Source organism: Helianthus annuus, chromosome 2, assembly GCF_002127325.2.
Source record: "Helianthus annuus cultivar XRQ/B chromosome 2, HanXRQr2.0-SUNRISE, whole genome shotgun sequence".
NCBI classification, from domain to species: domain Eukaryota; kingdom Viridiplantae; phylum Streptophyta; class Magnoliopsida; order Asterales; family Asteraceae; genus Helianthus; species Helianthus annuus.
Window position 1 is genome coordinate 49,716,651 of NC_035434.2, and position 13,896 is coordinate 49,730,546.

Sequence of the window (13,896 nt, forward strand, 5' to 3'; positions counted from 1 at the left end):
GTTTTAAACCCTAGTTTCCAGGTTCTGCCGTATAATTTGCAACCTACAGGTACAATTTACCACAATTATCACTATTGTCAAGCATAACAATATATAACATAGGAAGAACACATATTAATTTGTTCTACATAAACAAACTTAAGTTCATACGAGTTTCGATTCTTTATAATACGAATTCATAACAGAAAAAGGAGCAAAAACAGTGAAAAAGTAATATATAAAACATATAAACCCTAGAAATCAAAGAATGTTTATTGAATGTTATAATAATCGTTTTACATGCAATGTGTTTGAAGATTGATCAACGAATCTTACTTTCGAACGAAGAAACTAAGATTTTTGATTGAAGAACGACTTATTTCAGCTGTTTAGCGCAATCTTAGAATCTGATTGCAGTTCCGTCGTATCTCCGCGGTGTTTTCCGTCGTATCACCGCCGTGTTGCCACTTGAAGAGCGATTGATTTTAGTTGTTTAATGCAATCCGAGAACCTGATTTGACTCCGCCGTATCTCAACCTTTCTCCGACGAAACCCTAGCGGATTCAAATCAGGGGGAACTTTTTTTTTGTATGCACGTGTTTCTTTTATGTAATTTGACAATATTGCCCATGTTCCCCAGTTCCCCACTTTTTTGGTGTTCCTCAATGAACCCTCCCATATATATATATATATTTTTTTTTCTTTTTCTTTTTCAAAAAAAAAAAATAAAAATAAATAAGGACATTCAATCTGTTGAAGGATAATTTAAATCTTAAGCAACCGCTGAAAAGAATATGGTATTATCAATATTTAAGTGCATTAGGAGTTTATTAACTCATATCTTAGTAGAGTTTTTTAGGAGGGGTAGGGATGATTATTACTTACCCATCACTCACTCACAACTTCCAATTAAGTTCTGTCACGTAATTAAGTTTTATTTCATCACTGGTAATAGATTTTAGTAGAAATGTCCATCACTGAGGCCGGAGGGTGTGGGGGCGCCACCCCCGCCAACTCATCAACTATAGCGCCCGAGGCACTATACTACAACACCGTTCGATTTAAAGGGGGCGCTATAGGGGGGCTCCATGGTGATAACGAGCAACAATCGCGTGGATCGAGGAGAGTTATGACATTTGACCGTTTGAAACGGTAACTTTTTAAAAAAAATATTTTCCTTTTTTATAAATTAACCTTATAAATACCCAACATTCCTTACACTTTTTTATTCCATTCCCTTCACTTTCTCTATACTTTTTATACCATTCTCTACATTTTTTAAACCATTCTCTACAATATTTCCCAACAACCCAAACCCATGAGACCCGAACAATCCGTTTTGGCAAACTTTGCAAAACAACGTGTAAGAGGAACGGCATCACCGAGACCCGCGTACGAATGAGCTTGGATATTATCCAATACCACCAAGCACCCCAACTTCTCCTCATCCCACCACTCCACCAATGCCCGGTTTTTCAGGTATTATTCTCAACCCCCATTTTTTCCCTCAAATATACCCCAAAACATACCCCAAACCCAAAACATACCCGAAACCCAAAACACAACCGAAACCGAATCCGTTCCCGAAACCCAAGTCGAACCTTCTTCTAAAAAAAAAAGAGAAGTCATAAAAAGAAGGATGATGCCGAAAAACGTGCTACTAAGAAGCTCGAATTTTTGTCGCCTAAGGAATAGTTCGAGTTGGCAAAAGCATGGCTCAACGTATCGGAGGACGAGATTGTTGGTAAATTTTAATTCAAACATATAGTTTTGTAAAATTAATTTTTAATTCAAAAATATTGTTTTTTTTCTAGTACCTTGTTTTTTTTCTAGTACTTGTGTTTTTTAATGACTTTGTAGTGTTTTTATTTTTTTTAAGGAAATATGTTGTTTTTTAATTTTCTAGTTATTAAAATTGCCATTTAATTTAAAAAAATATTTAAATAAATAATTAATTAGGTAATGATGACGGTGCTCCATCCACACCCTGCAAATTAAAGGGGGCGTGATAAAGCCCCCATGTTGACATGGCTTCTACATGGCACTTAGGTGGCCTGATAAAGTCCCTAGGGGCTCCAACCACACCCTCCAGCCTGACAACACCCAACATAAACACTCACATTCTTTCATTTTTCACGTGTGATACATTCAACGCGTTATCAAATTGACGCGTGAATGTATGGAGTGACAGTGGTGTTTTGATTTCCATCACTCGTTAAAAATGTTCATCACGTGCTAAAAGTCTTCCACCCCGGGTGACCTAATGGGATATTTAATATTATTAGTCCCTAGAAAAAGTGGTCAAGGTGGAGCGGTTGTTTAAGAGATATTGTCTTTACTAGGGGCGTCATTAGTGGCCATTGCTTAAGTCCGACTTAGTTTATTATTATTTTTCTCTATTTAAGCTTTATAATGTTTACATTAATAAAAGATATTGAATTTAAGTAAATTCAACTTTTATCAATTAGCTGAAAACATTCTCAACATTCTATTTGTCCTAAAATACTCTCAACTAATTAAACCTTAACATAGTTTTTTGCCAATAATCTAACGTGGAATTTTTTGCTGATGTGTCATCTAGCATAACAATTTTTTTTTAACGTGACATCTGACATGACATTTTTTTGCTGATGTGCCGTACAACGTGGCTTGTTTTGCTAATGTGGCATTTGATGTGGGCTTTTTTAAGTAACGGGGCATCTGACATCAGCTAACTAGTTTAGGGTTTTGTTAGTTGGGGAGTGCCAGAGGATAATAATTTGAAACTTGGGAACGTTGTGGTACAAATCGAAAGTTAAGAGTGCTATTGATGAATTGGTGAAGGTTAAGGTTATTTAAATCTAATATCTCTTTAGAAAATTATATTGTTCCAACGACATGTAGTCTTGTGAGTGTGTTTCAATCTTGTTACTCTAACACAATCAACCAACATCAATATAGGAAACAAGAGCAATGAATTGTTATAAATGGATATTGTCATACCCTGCCCCGGATAAGGGTGACGTGTTACTATTAATGATAATCAGAAACATAATGTAACAACCCGACTTTTCAGATCGTTAGTCATCTTTGTCATATCACTCGTAAACGCTTGTACTCCCGAGATTATGCAAAGGGTTAATACTATATTTTTTACGCTTTTAAACACATATTACAACACTTATTCAAAATGCACTAATCGCATTTAAACGCTATTTGTTACGCTTACTACTAAACGCAATTTATCGCATATGGCATCGCTAGATTAGACTAAATGCTATCGCAACGCAAACTCAACGCCAACTCAACGCAGACTCGAAACACAGATTTACTTATTTTTTGTGTGTTATTGTGTGATTATTTGTTAAATGTTATGTGGTTATCAACGCAACGCTTATACGCTTAAACGCTTACTCGCAGCTCAATTAAACGCAACGCAACGCTTAACAAACAAAACAAAGTTGGAAAACTAACAAAACACAATACGGCCGTCCGAATGGACATCCTCTCGGATGACCATCCGCCCGGATGAACATCCGCCCGGATGGCCGTCCGCTCGGATGGCCCGGATGGCCATCCGCTCGGATGGCCATTCGGCCGGGCGAGCCATCCGACCACAACCATTTCGTGCACCGACTTAACCTCTCACTCTCACTCTATAAATACCACCGTACACCCTCCATTCTCTGATTTGACACTTCCATCCACTCAGTCGATCTTAGTCACTTTCAATCGCGAATCAAGGCCATTTTGTAAGCTTTTCTCCTCAAACCCTATACAATCTATATCTCTACTCACTTCTACATCATCTTCTTAATCAAAATCACACACAAACACTAACTTTTCTCTCGCAATTGCATGGTTTGGACCTCTTGAGGGTGGTTTCCACTCGTTTTGCTTAGGCAACTGTTTCGTAGCATCATTTGATCAAGATTGGTTGCAGATCTAAAGGATTTCCACACTTTTCAACTAAGTTATGAAAGATTTCAACACTTTTTCATCTATTTTCAACTAATTTATGAAATATTTCAACACTTTTTCATCTATTTTCAACCTCTCTTCAATTTTCTACTCAAAACCGATGGAATCTGGACTCAATCAGACTCTCGACTCGTTTCTTAGTCGAGAGCCGACTTGAAAACGTGTTACCACCGAAGAGATGGACCGATTAACGGGTCAAACATGAAATTCCACCAAGAACAGCCGTATGTCCGAAGGGGTGGTACCCATCCGACCGAATGAACTGGAATTGGTATGTTTCCTTCGTTTGGCACGTCGTCACGCCGTCTCCGTTAACTCAAAACTTTGTACTTAGAAATTTTACCGAAAACTTCAACTACAGATCATCTTGTTCGAATGGCCATCCGTCCGGATGACCTGGCCTTTATAATTTCCATTGCCTTAAACATTTTTTTTTTACGAAACTTCGAACTTTAATAATTTTACAAACAAACCACACACTCATTCGAATGGCCATCCGTTCGAATGGTCATCCGCACGGATGACCATCCGTCCGGATGACCATCCGTCCGGATGACCATCCGCTCGGATGACCATCCGTCCGGATGAGCATCCGCTCGGATGGGTTATACCCATTCGTTCGGATCACCATTTGAACACTTGACCAACCGACATTCTGTTTACGCACTGTTCAACACTCTGCTCAACGACTTACGCTTCTGTTCACAGGCTAACCCAACGCGCTCCCTTCAATCCAATACAGACTGTGTTTACTCGTTAAACACACACTGTGAGTATACTCGAACCCATTTTCTTTTAACGCACTTTTGGGTGTTACATACGTTCTATATCAAAACACAACACACAACGCAAGCACTTTATAACGCTAACCGCCCCCGCATGCTATACGTGATCTATGAATGCTTGTACTATGCTTATACAGTGTTACACTATACCGCCTCAACCAACGATAGTACTATAGTTTCAACTCAGAACATGTCGGGGACAGGGGTTCCTAGGGATCACATTACTTTATTTCACGTGTTCGCTGAACATGTGTCGCGCATACTCTACAACGCAGTCTCGTGGTTAAGTTGTAATCATTGTTTGATAGTTACATGCTTCGCCCGTTACGTGATACATATTGATTATGCGTAAACGCTTTTCATACTATTACTATGGAAACTTGCGTACTCACCTCTACTTTATGTATTGACGTTATTTTAACGTATGTGACAGGTTAAATGGATGTTTGCTGGAATCAAGTTAGGAAGTCTAGAAACACACTAAATAAATCTGAGTTGTCGGAATTGATTTCTTTTTGAGACTGAATATCTGTAATGACTGTTTTTGCTTTATCTGTTAGTAGTATGGGATATTAACATTAAAGATATTGTCATATAATAGTTGTTGTGGATTCTCTTGAACAATCTGTTTCGCTCAGTGCCACGCCCGATGATTCCGCCATCGGTTGGGGTGTGACACATAAGGCATCGTTCTATTAATATTAAAGCTAGGGTTATAAGCCCTAAGAAAGTTCATAGCTCGAAGGGAAAAATACATTTATCTTATAAGAGTGACAACATCATCAATTAGCACCCTAGGTTTTATCTCTTGTCACACCCCGACAAGCGGCGAAATTAAAAAAAGTGTGCAACAGACACATCTGGTATAAGCACTTTTGGGTTATATAAGATCCGCTGATGATGAAAGTCAAAACCCAGAAAGCCAAAACCCAAAGGATCCATCTGATGTGCTAAAAGTAATAAAAACAACTCAAATTAACCTAATTCTAGACTCTAAGTAATACTCTAGACTCACTAAGACATGCTAAACTACTAACCGGCAAGTGTACCGATCGACTTTAGTATAGCTATGTAAGTCCAGATATCGAACCCACGCGACTCTAATTAATTGCGCTAATACTTTATCTAGACTGATGCTGACACGAAACTTAACTATTTTTATATTTTAGGGGTGGGGGGTGTTTCTAAAAATCCTAAAAATGCAATTGAAACTAAATTAATTAAATAAGCTAACTAACAAATTGCTGTGGACTTCTCTCAGATGACGAAAACACTACCTAGATGGAATCTTGATTGCTTTTAGTTAAGATTATATTTAGAAGTTGTCTACTATGGAACCGGGATCTTAAAATTCTCACCTCTCGGGAAATCTAAAGGACCCCTAACCCTTCTCAAGAGCACGCTATGATCCCCTAAAGGTTGTTAAATTACCGGTTATTAGACTCCTTTGCAAGACATATAATGGATTTATAAAAGTATCCTACAAGGCTCACTCCCTGTCGAGATCTAAACCTAGGATAGACTTGTTTTCTCAGTTAGACTTGCTAGACAACAGCTAATAGGTTTACTTCCTAAGAAGGACCCACCTTACGGTTTAATCGCTTAGACCTAACAATAATCTCGCACCTTGCAGTTATTGATGATTAGTAGAACACTTGATTTTATAAGATTACCGAATATTACTTCTAAGGTTAGTTGCGCAATTTCACGCTAAAGAGTTAAGATTTATTACGTGATATAGACACTCAGCAAAATCTAAAACCCTAGCACGACTCTATTATGTTATAAAGACCATCACCAAGAATCATACGAAGCAATAATCAATATTCAAACAACATCAAGCACGCATATACATCTAACCGGTAGAACAACTCATTTATAATTCATAAATAATCCATAGCTTCCATAAATCCAATATATAATCAAAACATAAGCGATTAATCATCCATGTCTGGGTAGTTTAAAAGATTTAGCCAAGAATAGTCATGAAAAACATCAAAATCAAAGTATTAACGAAAACGCAAAACATGACGGTGAAAGAAAGACGAAAATAAAGACACCCGAATGGCGGATATGCAACCCGAATGATTACCGCACATCGTATCTTCAACCGGTAGCTCCCCATGCTCGAAAACGCTCCAAAAGAACTCTGAAATTCGCCCACAACTTGCACAATTCGTAACTAGGGTTTTATGAATGATTAATTGCTTTTTATAGTAAACCCTGGACCCTTAACGAAGATTTGCCGTTCAATCATCCCGTCGCGTCGCGCGACGGGTTAATGGCTTCAGTGTCGCATAGCGTGACGTGACGATATAAGGTGACAAAATATTAATTTTAAAATGGTAGCGGGGCGCGACAGCATAAGAAGATCCTTGTGGCACGACGCGAGACCCTACTTTTCACAGACTCTCGTTTTTTTATCAGCTCCAGTATTGCAAATTTCCCGAAATTATTCTAACTCCCAAGCTCAGCTAATTCTTCTTCGTTTTACAACATTTTTAGCAACCACGACCTGTAAAACGAGATTTGATCAAAGTAACGAAATTCTAAACAAAACTAAACTAAACTAATACGAAATATGCACAAACTTTACACGATAAATGGATGTATTTTACAATACATCAAATATCCCCACACTTACCCTTTTTTCGTCCTCGAAAAAGAATCTATGCATACGGAATCAGAGATGAATAAATACTCGGGTCAAAACTTATTTATACTTGTTAAAATCAAAGCTTGCATTAGCCGCGGTTGCAAATATACTTGTCCCTTTAAACCCAAACCCAGTTCTAAGCCCCTTATCATGCAGATTTAGTTCAATTACGGTCAATCTACCTTGGGTCTCACGCTAGAAGCCACAGTCCACCTAATCCCGCCTCAAGCTTATAGAACAAAAAGAACGATCACTGGACCAATTCCTAACAGTTTTATACCCAAATCAAGAGAAAGTAAAACCAAACTTTTTCTCATTTTTTTTCTTTCTTTTGAGCTTAGACGTTGCTTTACCAAACCCAGAGGCATTCCCAATCAGAGTCACCATCCCGGAGAGAGATTACAATAGGCGTCGGTAATTTTATTGCAATTTTGATTTCACACATCCTAGAGGCATTCCGGGTCAGAGTCACTATCCCCAACCAAGATTACATAGGCCTGCGCTACTTTTCTTTAGCTTCTAGCTCATTTATTCAATTTTTTTGCTTTTCTTTTCATGATAAAAAATTCTGACGATTTTGACTTATAACGACATCCCTTATGCTCTTATTGGCGATTTCAATTTCCCATTTTCCCAGGTGAAAACCCACTAGTAGACCGACAATTAAGGTAATATTAATTCAAAGGGACCTAAAACCAAACCATGCCTATTCACATATCCCAAACTAGACTCAAGCTCGACTTAATTAATCTCATATTATTATTATTTGAACCCGAACAAAAATCTATCTTTTCTATCATTTTCCGTATTAATTTTGCAAACTTCTTTATTCAAAAGACATTTTCTATTTTTTTCATTTTTTTTGGATATTTTCATTTTTTCAATTTTTTTATTCTTTTGTATTTTTTTCATATTTATGACTCGACACACTAAGTTAACGAACTAAACTATGATTCAACTAACATGTCCCATCTTCACACATAAAATTTGCGTTGTCCCTAATGCAAGGATGAAACATACTAAACTACCTAACTACCGAATAAAATAAAAACAAATGTACAAAAAACACAAGTGGAAAATGACTTAGCTGATATGTGATACTGTCAATGTGCCAGTCATTTCCACATAAGTCCTCCAATCCGAACGCGCTCACCAAACAATTCCGAATCGGACACGCGAACGGAAGCGACAATAACCATCAACCTATCAAACATCATCAACAAACACTACCAAAAGATAATATATAAACATAAAAGTATCAGTTCAAACACAAACCAAACCAACCATCCAAACCGGTCTGTTCAAACGTATCCAAAGTATAAGTACAAACCAAAAGATGAGAATTAAAACAACATAAAAATAAAAACAAAAGATATCAACTCAGCTCCTCACTAATCATCACCACTCTCGCTATCACTCTCCTCACTAATACTCTCCCGTCCACCTGATCCTGAACTTCCTTCCCCAAACACATGAAATGGGGGAGCCGGATCATCCATCACTCCCGCATCAATCGGGCCAAGCTGCTCACCCGGCTGGAAGAAATTTGGTATCTCGATGTTCATCATGCTCATGATATACCTGAGAGCCCCCTCCTGTCTCTCCTGCCCAGTCTGAATCATATGCTCAAGACTACCAAACCTCTGCTCCACATAGCCAGATAAAGACTTGTGACACCTGTGTCACTGTGACCGTCAAACAAATGCCAAACCAATGAAATTTTGTATTTCATACTTGGGAATTGTGAAAATATGTGTATCATTTGCACATATCAATTCTTGTTCGATTTCGGGCTTTAAGTCGCTTTCTGGAAGGTTATACACGATCTGATGCGTAAATATAACCAGTTTAATGCAACAAACACTCCGGAATAGTGACATAGGCTTAACATACCTTAAATAACCTTTACATAACTTAGAAATAAGTTTTGGATGGTTTGGTATGCCGAAATCAAGTTTATTCGATCGCAGGGACTATTTGTGTCAAACTGCGAAACTATACTGATTCGTATGGTGTCGAACAGTCCGGAACTTGATCATAAGTTAAACATACCATATATAACCTAAATATGGCTTAGAAATAAGCTTTGATAGGTTCGGTGTGTGAAAACATGCTTATATGATCTTACAGGGACTAAAAGTGTCAAAAACGGCGTAAGTTTGCATTTTCGCGCATATCTTACGTTCTGGACACATCTGGACATCCAAAATTTTTGTACACACTAAAATATTTTTATTTTAGTGATCGCCATGCAAAAATTCCATTCGTCGCTTAATTTGGATCGTTTTCGCGTCCGTTCGAGTTTCGTCGTAAATAACCGAACAACGTGACCGTACGACCAAACGAACCGACATCCGAGATATTTTTGAGCATGTTTTGAGTCCCCTATGCTTTAACTTCATTTTAGAGCCTTGAAATGAGGTTAACGGGGTTTAAACGCATCGAAAAAGGCTTTAAACACGTGCAGGGACCATTTCTGTCAATTTTGAAACTTTGCTGAACCTGATACATGCTAGCGTAGCGCGAGCCCTAAGGCCTATGCCCTAGCGCTACGCGAGCGCCTCATCTGGGCAGAAAGTGTGTTTTCAGCATCTGTTTGCAAATTCAGGGGCTGTTTTGGTAAATTCTTGGTGTGTTGAGCAAGTTTAAGTGCTCTCCAAGGCTTTGCACCTGCTCCTAACACTTGTATGGATGAGATTTATTCCTTAATGGCTAAACAAACCACTTGTGATGATCCTAGAGCATCACCACAAGTATAAATAGCCCATCCATTTCATTCATTCCTTGCTCATTCTTCTCATTCCTCTCTTCACATCTGCTTTGGAGCTCTCTCTCAAGCATTTGGGACTTGTCTTCTTTGTAGAAAAGATAGCAAGGACTATTGTGAGCCTTCTTTCATTCTTTTTCTTGCTTTTTCCTTATGTAGTGCAGAAAGTCAAACAGTTTGGCCAACAGTTTGACTTTCGGTTTTGACCATCAATTGGTCAAGTCAAAGTTCAATTGAACTTTGAAACGTGATTGTAATCACGATAGTTATAATCCTTCGCGATTATAACCGCTGATTACCACGTTATCTAGTTGTAGTGTCGAGTCAAAGTTTCGGTCAAAATGCGTTTTAGCACGCATTTTGCAACGGAACTACTTTAGGGTATCAAAACACTTTGTTTTGATACCAAATCAGTAGGTTAAACATGTTTTGACATGTTTAACACGACACTATTAGTTTGTGCTTGTTTACGGTCGTGAGGTAAGCGGTCTAAACCACCGCTTAGCCTTTCGAACCCGACCCGTTTGGTCGATCTTTAGGATCCGACCAAGCTTAGTTAGTGATTATAGTTGCATAGGGAATAACCACTGAGGTTATACCTTATGATCACATAGGATTGGTTAGTCATTTGCTTGTTAGCTTGTATGCCCATAGGAAATGACCAAAATGCCCTTTTGAAGCTAAAATCCGTATTTTTGCCTATGTGAACATATTTTTGACAAGTAATCTGATTTAGTAACATGTTTAGGGATAATTGGGCATGTAAGACTTGGCATAGCACATAGTTAACCATCCGAACATAGTTTTACGCTAACGACGCCTTATAGTAGCTTATGTTACCATAACGTGTCGAAACGGGTCAAAAGCACTTAGGTAGGCCTTTCAATCAGAATGTAGGGTCTATTAAATCATACCATATGAGTTCAATTACTCATTTGATTTATAGAACCTCATTCTATCCTATCTCCCGATTTAGGTCCGGTTATTTACATAGTTACCTATATAGGGTGCCGTTTGATTCCCTGATCACTCTAGCTTTGCTTGGTTGTTGTTCAAGACTTCTAAGCACCCTCAGGTGAGTACATAGTCCCCTCTTTTACTGTTTTCAAACTGTTTTGGGGTGGAACACATGTGCCTACTTGATACTTTCATGTTTCCCATGTTTTTATATCATATACTTACTATGTTCAATAGTACATTATTAGTACACGATTTCATTATGTTTTGCTATGTATGTTCACTTAACATGCTAGCACATTGATTTCCATATACTTCATTTTGTCGCATATGCTCATCCAGCATATGGACACATTGTTTTACATTTTGAACCTTTGTAACCATATGATCATTTGAACCGTTGTAACCATTTGATCATATGAACCGTTGGTAACCATTTGACTATGTGAACCGTTAGTAACCATTGATTATGTGAACCGTTTATAACCGTTGACTAGATGATCCGTTGGATTATGTGAACCGTTTGTAACCATTTGACTATGTGAACCGTTAGTGACTATTTGACTATGTGAACCGTTTGTAACCGTTGATTGACACGAACTGTTTGAATCTGTTTGAACCGTTGGGTTAGGGAAGTGATTAGGTAACGGGGCGGGTATAATGTGTTAAAAGCATGGTGGATACGCCGCTGGTACTTCCTATATATAAGTGCTTTTAATACATTATATATCGTTGCGTTATCTAGATCACTTGGGCAATGGTAAACAAAACAAAGTTGTAATACAAGGTTTTCCAACAATATATTATACTATTCGAGTTTTATTCCATAAACGATTTACAAATCTGGATTTTATTAAACAAATGTTTTGGGGTTAAGAATCATGGCTACGAGATTTTTTTTTATAAAATATAACCAATTTGATTTGAGTTGGTTATTTATGTCGCAATACTATACTTTTCAAAACAAGGTTTTTAAATAAGTATTGCAATATGTAAAACGAGTCATGAATCTGAAACTCATACAAAACCTATGTACTCGCCAGCATTTTTATGCTGACGTACCTATTTTCACATGTGTTTCAGGTACATTAGTTGATGGCATTTGATGATGATATTGGTGTATTCTCACATAGGAATGGACAAGGCCTTAGAGACTTTAAAACTTGGAGGATAATAGTTATATTTATCAAATTTGTATCAAAACATTTAGTTCAATAATTCAATAAAACGAAACTATTTATTCCATGGTTGTGAAACAATGATTCTGTTGCAACACTCCCCGACGTTTCCGCCACGGTTTGTTGTTTTAACGTGGTCGGGGTGTGACAGAAAAGTTGGTATCAGAGCCAATGGTTATAGGGAATTAGGTTATTAGTAATGCTTTGACCTAGACTATAACCTTCCTAGGACCCTAACGCGAGTTTACTTGCGTTTAGTCATAAAACAATACCGTCACTTATCCTTAAGTGACAACCACAATAAGAACATAAGTTTGATCTGCCTTGAAAACTAATCATCTGTTCTAGGATGATTTATTATAAGGTTTTGAACCCTTCCAGTTTGACTCATATTTGGCTTAGTGCCTCTTGAGTTTTCAAACTCGTCAAAGTTTGGGTCTAAATAATGTGAACACGTGCAAACTGGAAGAGTGGATGCCTGTACCCTGGGTCTTCTGTCTAAGGCTAGAGTGTTCGTACAAATCCGCAGTATCGGACCAGTCACTCTTACCTGGGAACTCTTGGGGTGAGTGTCCACTTATAGGCGAGCATGTCTTCGCGATACATTATATTGACCCGCTTACTTTGATTAGTCACTGTCTCATTTGTTTGCCTTTGGTAACAAACAAATGGTCACAATCTTCATGTGTTGTCATTCTCTTTTGGCTATCTTTTGCTTGTTTCCTCCTATGCCTTCCATTGTCTTCAAGATGCCTCTTCATCGCAACAACACCCAAATGTCCGAACCAGGTGCTGCAACTACCCAGTAAGTAGGCGTCGTACTCCAGAGGACCGTTGTTTTAGCTATCACCATGACTCGCCTCAGGGATGAAGCCGTATAAGGGAACTGCTCCTTGGTGCAATCAATGCCACCGTCATCACCCAAATCAAATACCCTGTTTCAAATGTACCCACGGTGGACGATGGGGACATTTGGTTAACATCTGCCGCTTTGCGATCCAAAGCAAAGTTGTTACCAATCCTGCTGCTACTCAACCTTCAAATTCTGCTTCATATGTCGCCTTGGCATATCTAGTGCCTCAACCTCATGAACTTTCTACCTTGTGTATCGACGTAAGCACGCCTAGTGCAAGGTGTCGGAACACCTCTCGTTACACAAATTCCAAAATCCATGTAGGATCTTTCTATCCTCATAATTAGATCCTTGTGGATGGGTATCGTTCATCGGAGCTCTTAATTGAATTCTTTGTATGATTCAATACGTACATTACAATTCAATAAGGACAAAGCCGAATTCCTATTAAGATTTTCCTATCTTCATAGATAGATTCTTGAAAATGATTAAAGTGCCAAATGAAATCCACGGATTGGATTCCTGGTATGCTTTAAGTATCCGCGTTCAAAGATAACAATTTAAAGGCCAAATTAAACAATTATGTGATTATATGCTTATGTTCTCCCTTTTATGTTTTTGTGATCCAATTTTGTTATCCAAATCCTCGTAGAATCTTCCATATCTTCGTATAAGGGATTCATAGTAGGATATCCAAAGGTACTATCTTAAATCCTTAATGGACTTCTACGTTGGAGTTGAGTCCCTTGGGTTATGAAGTA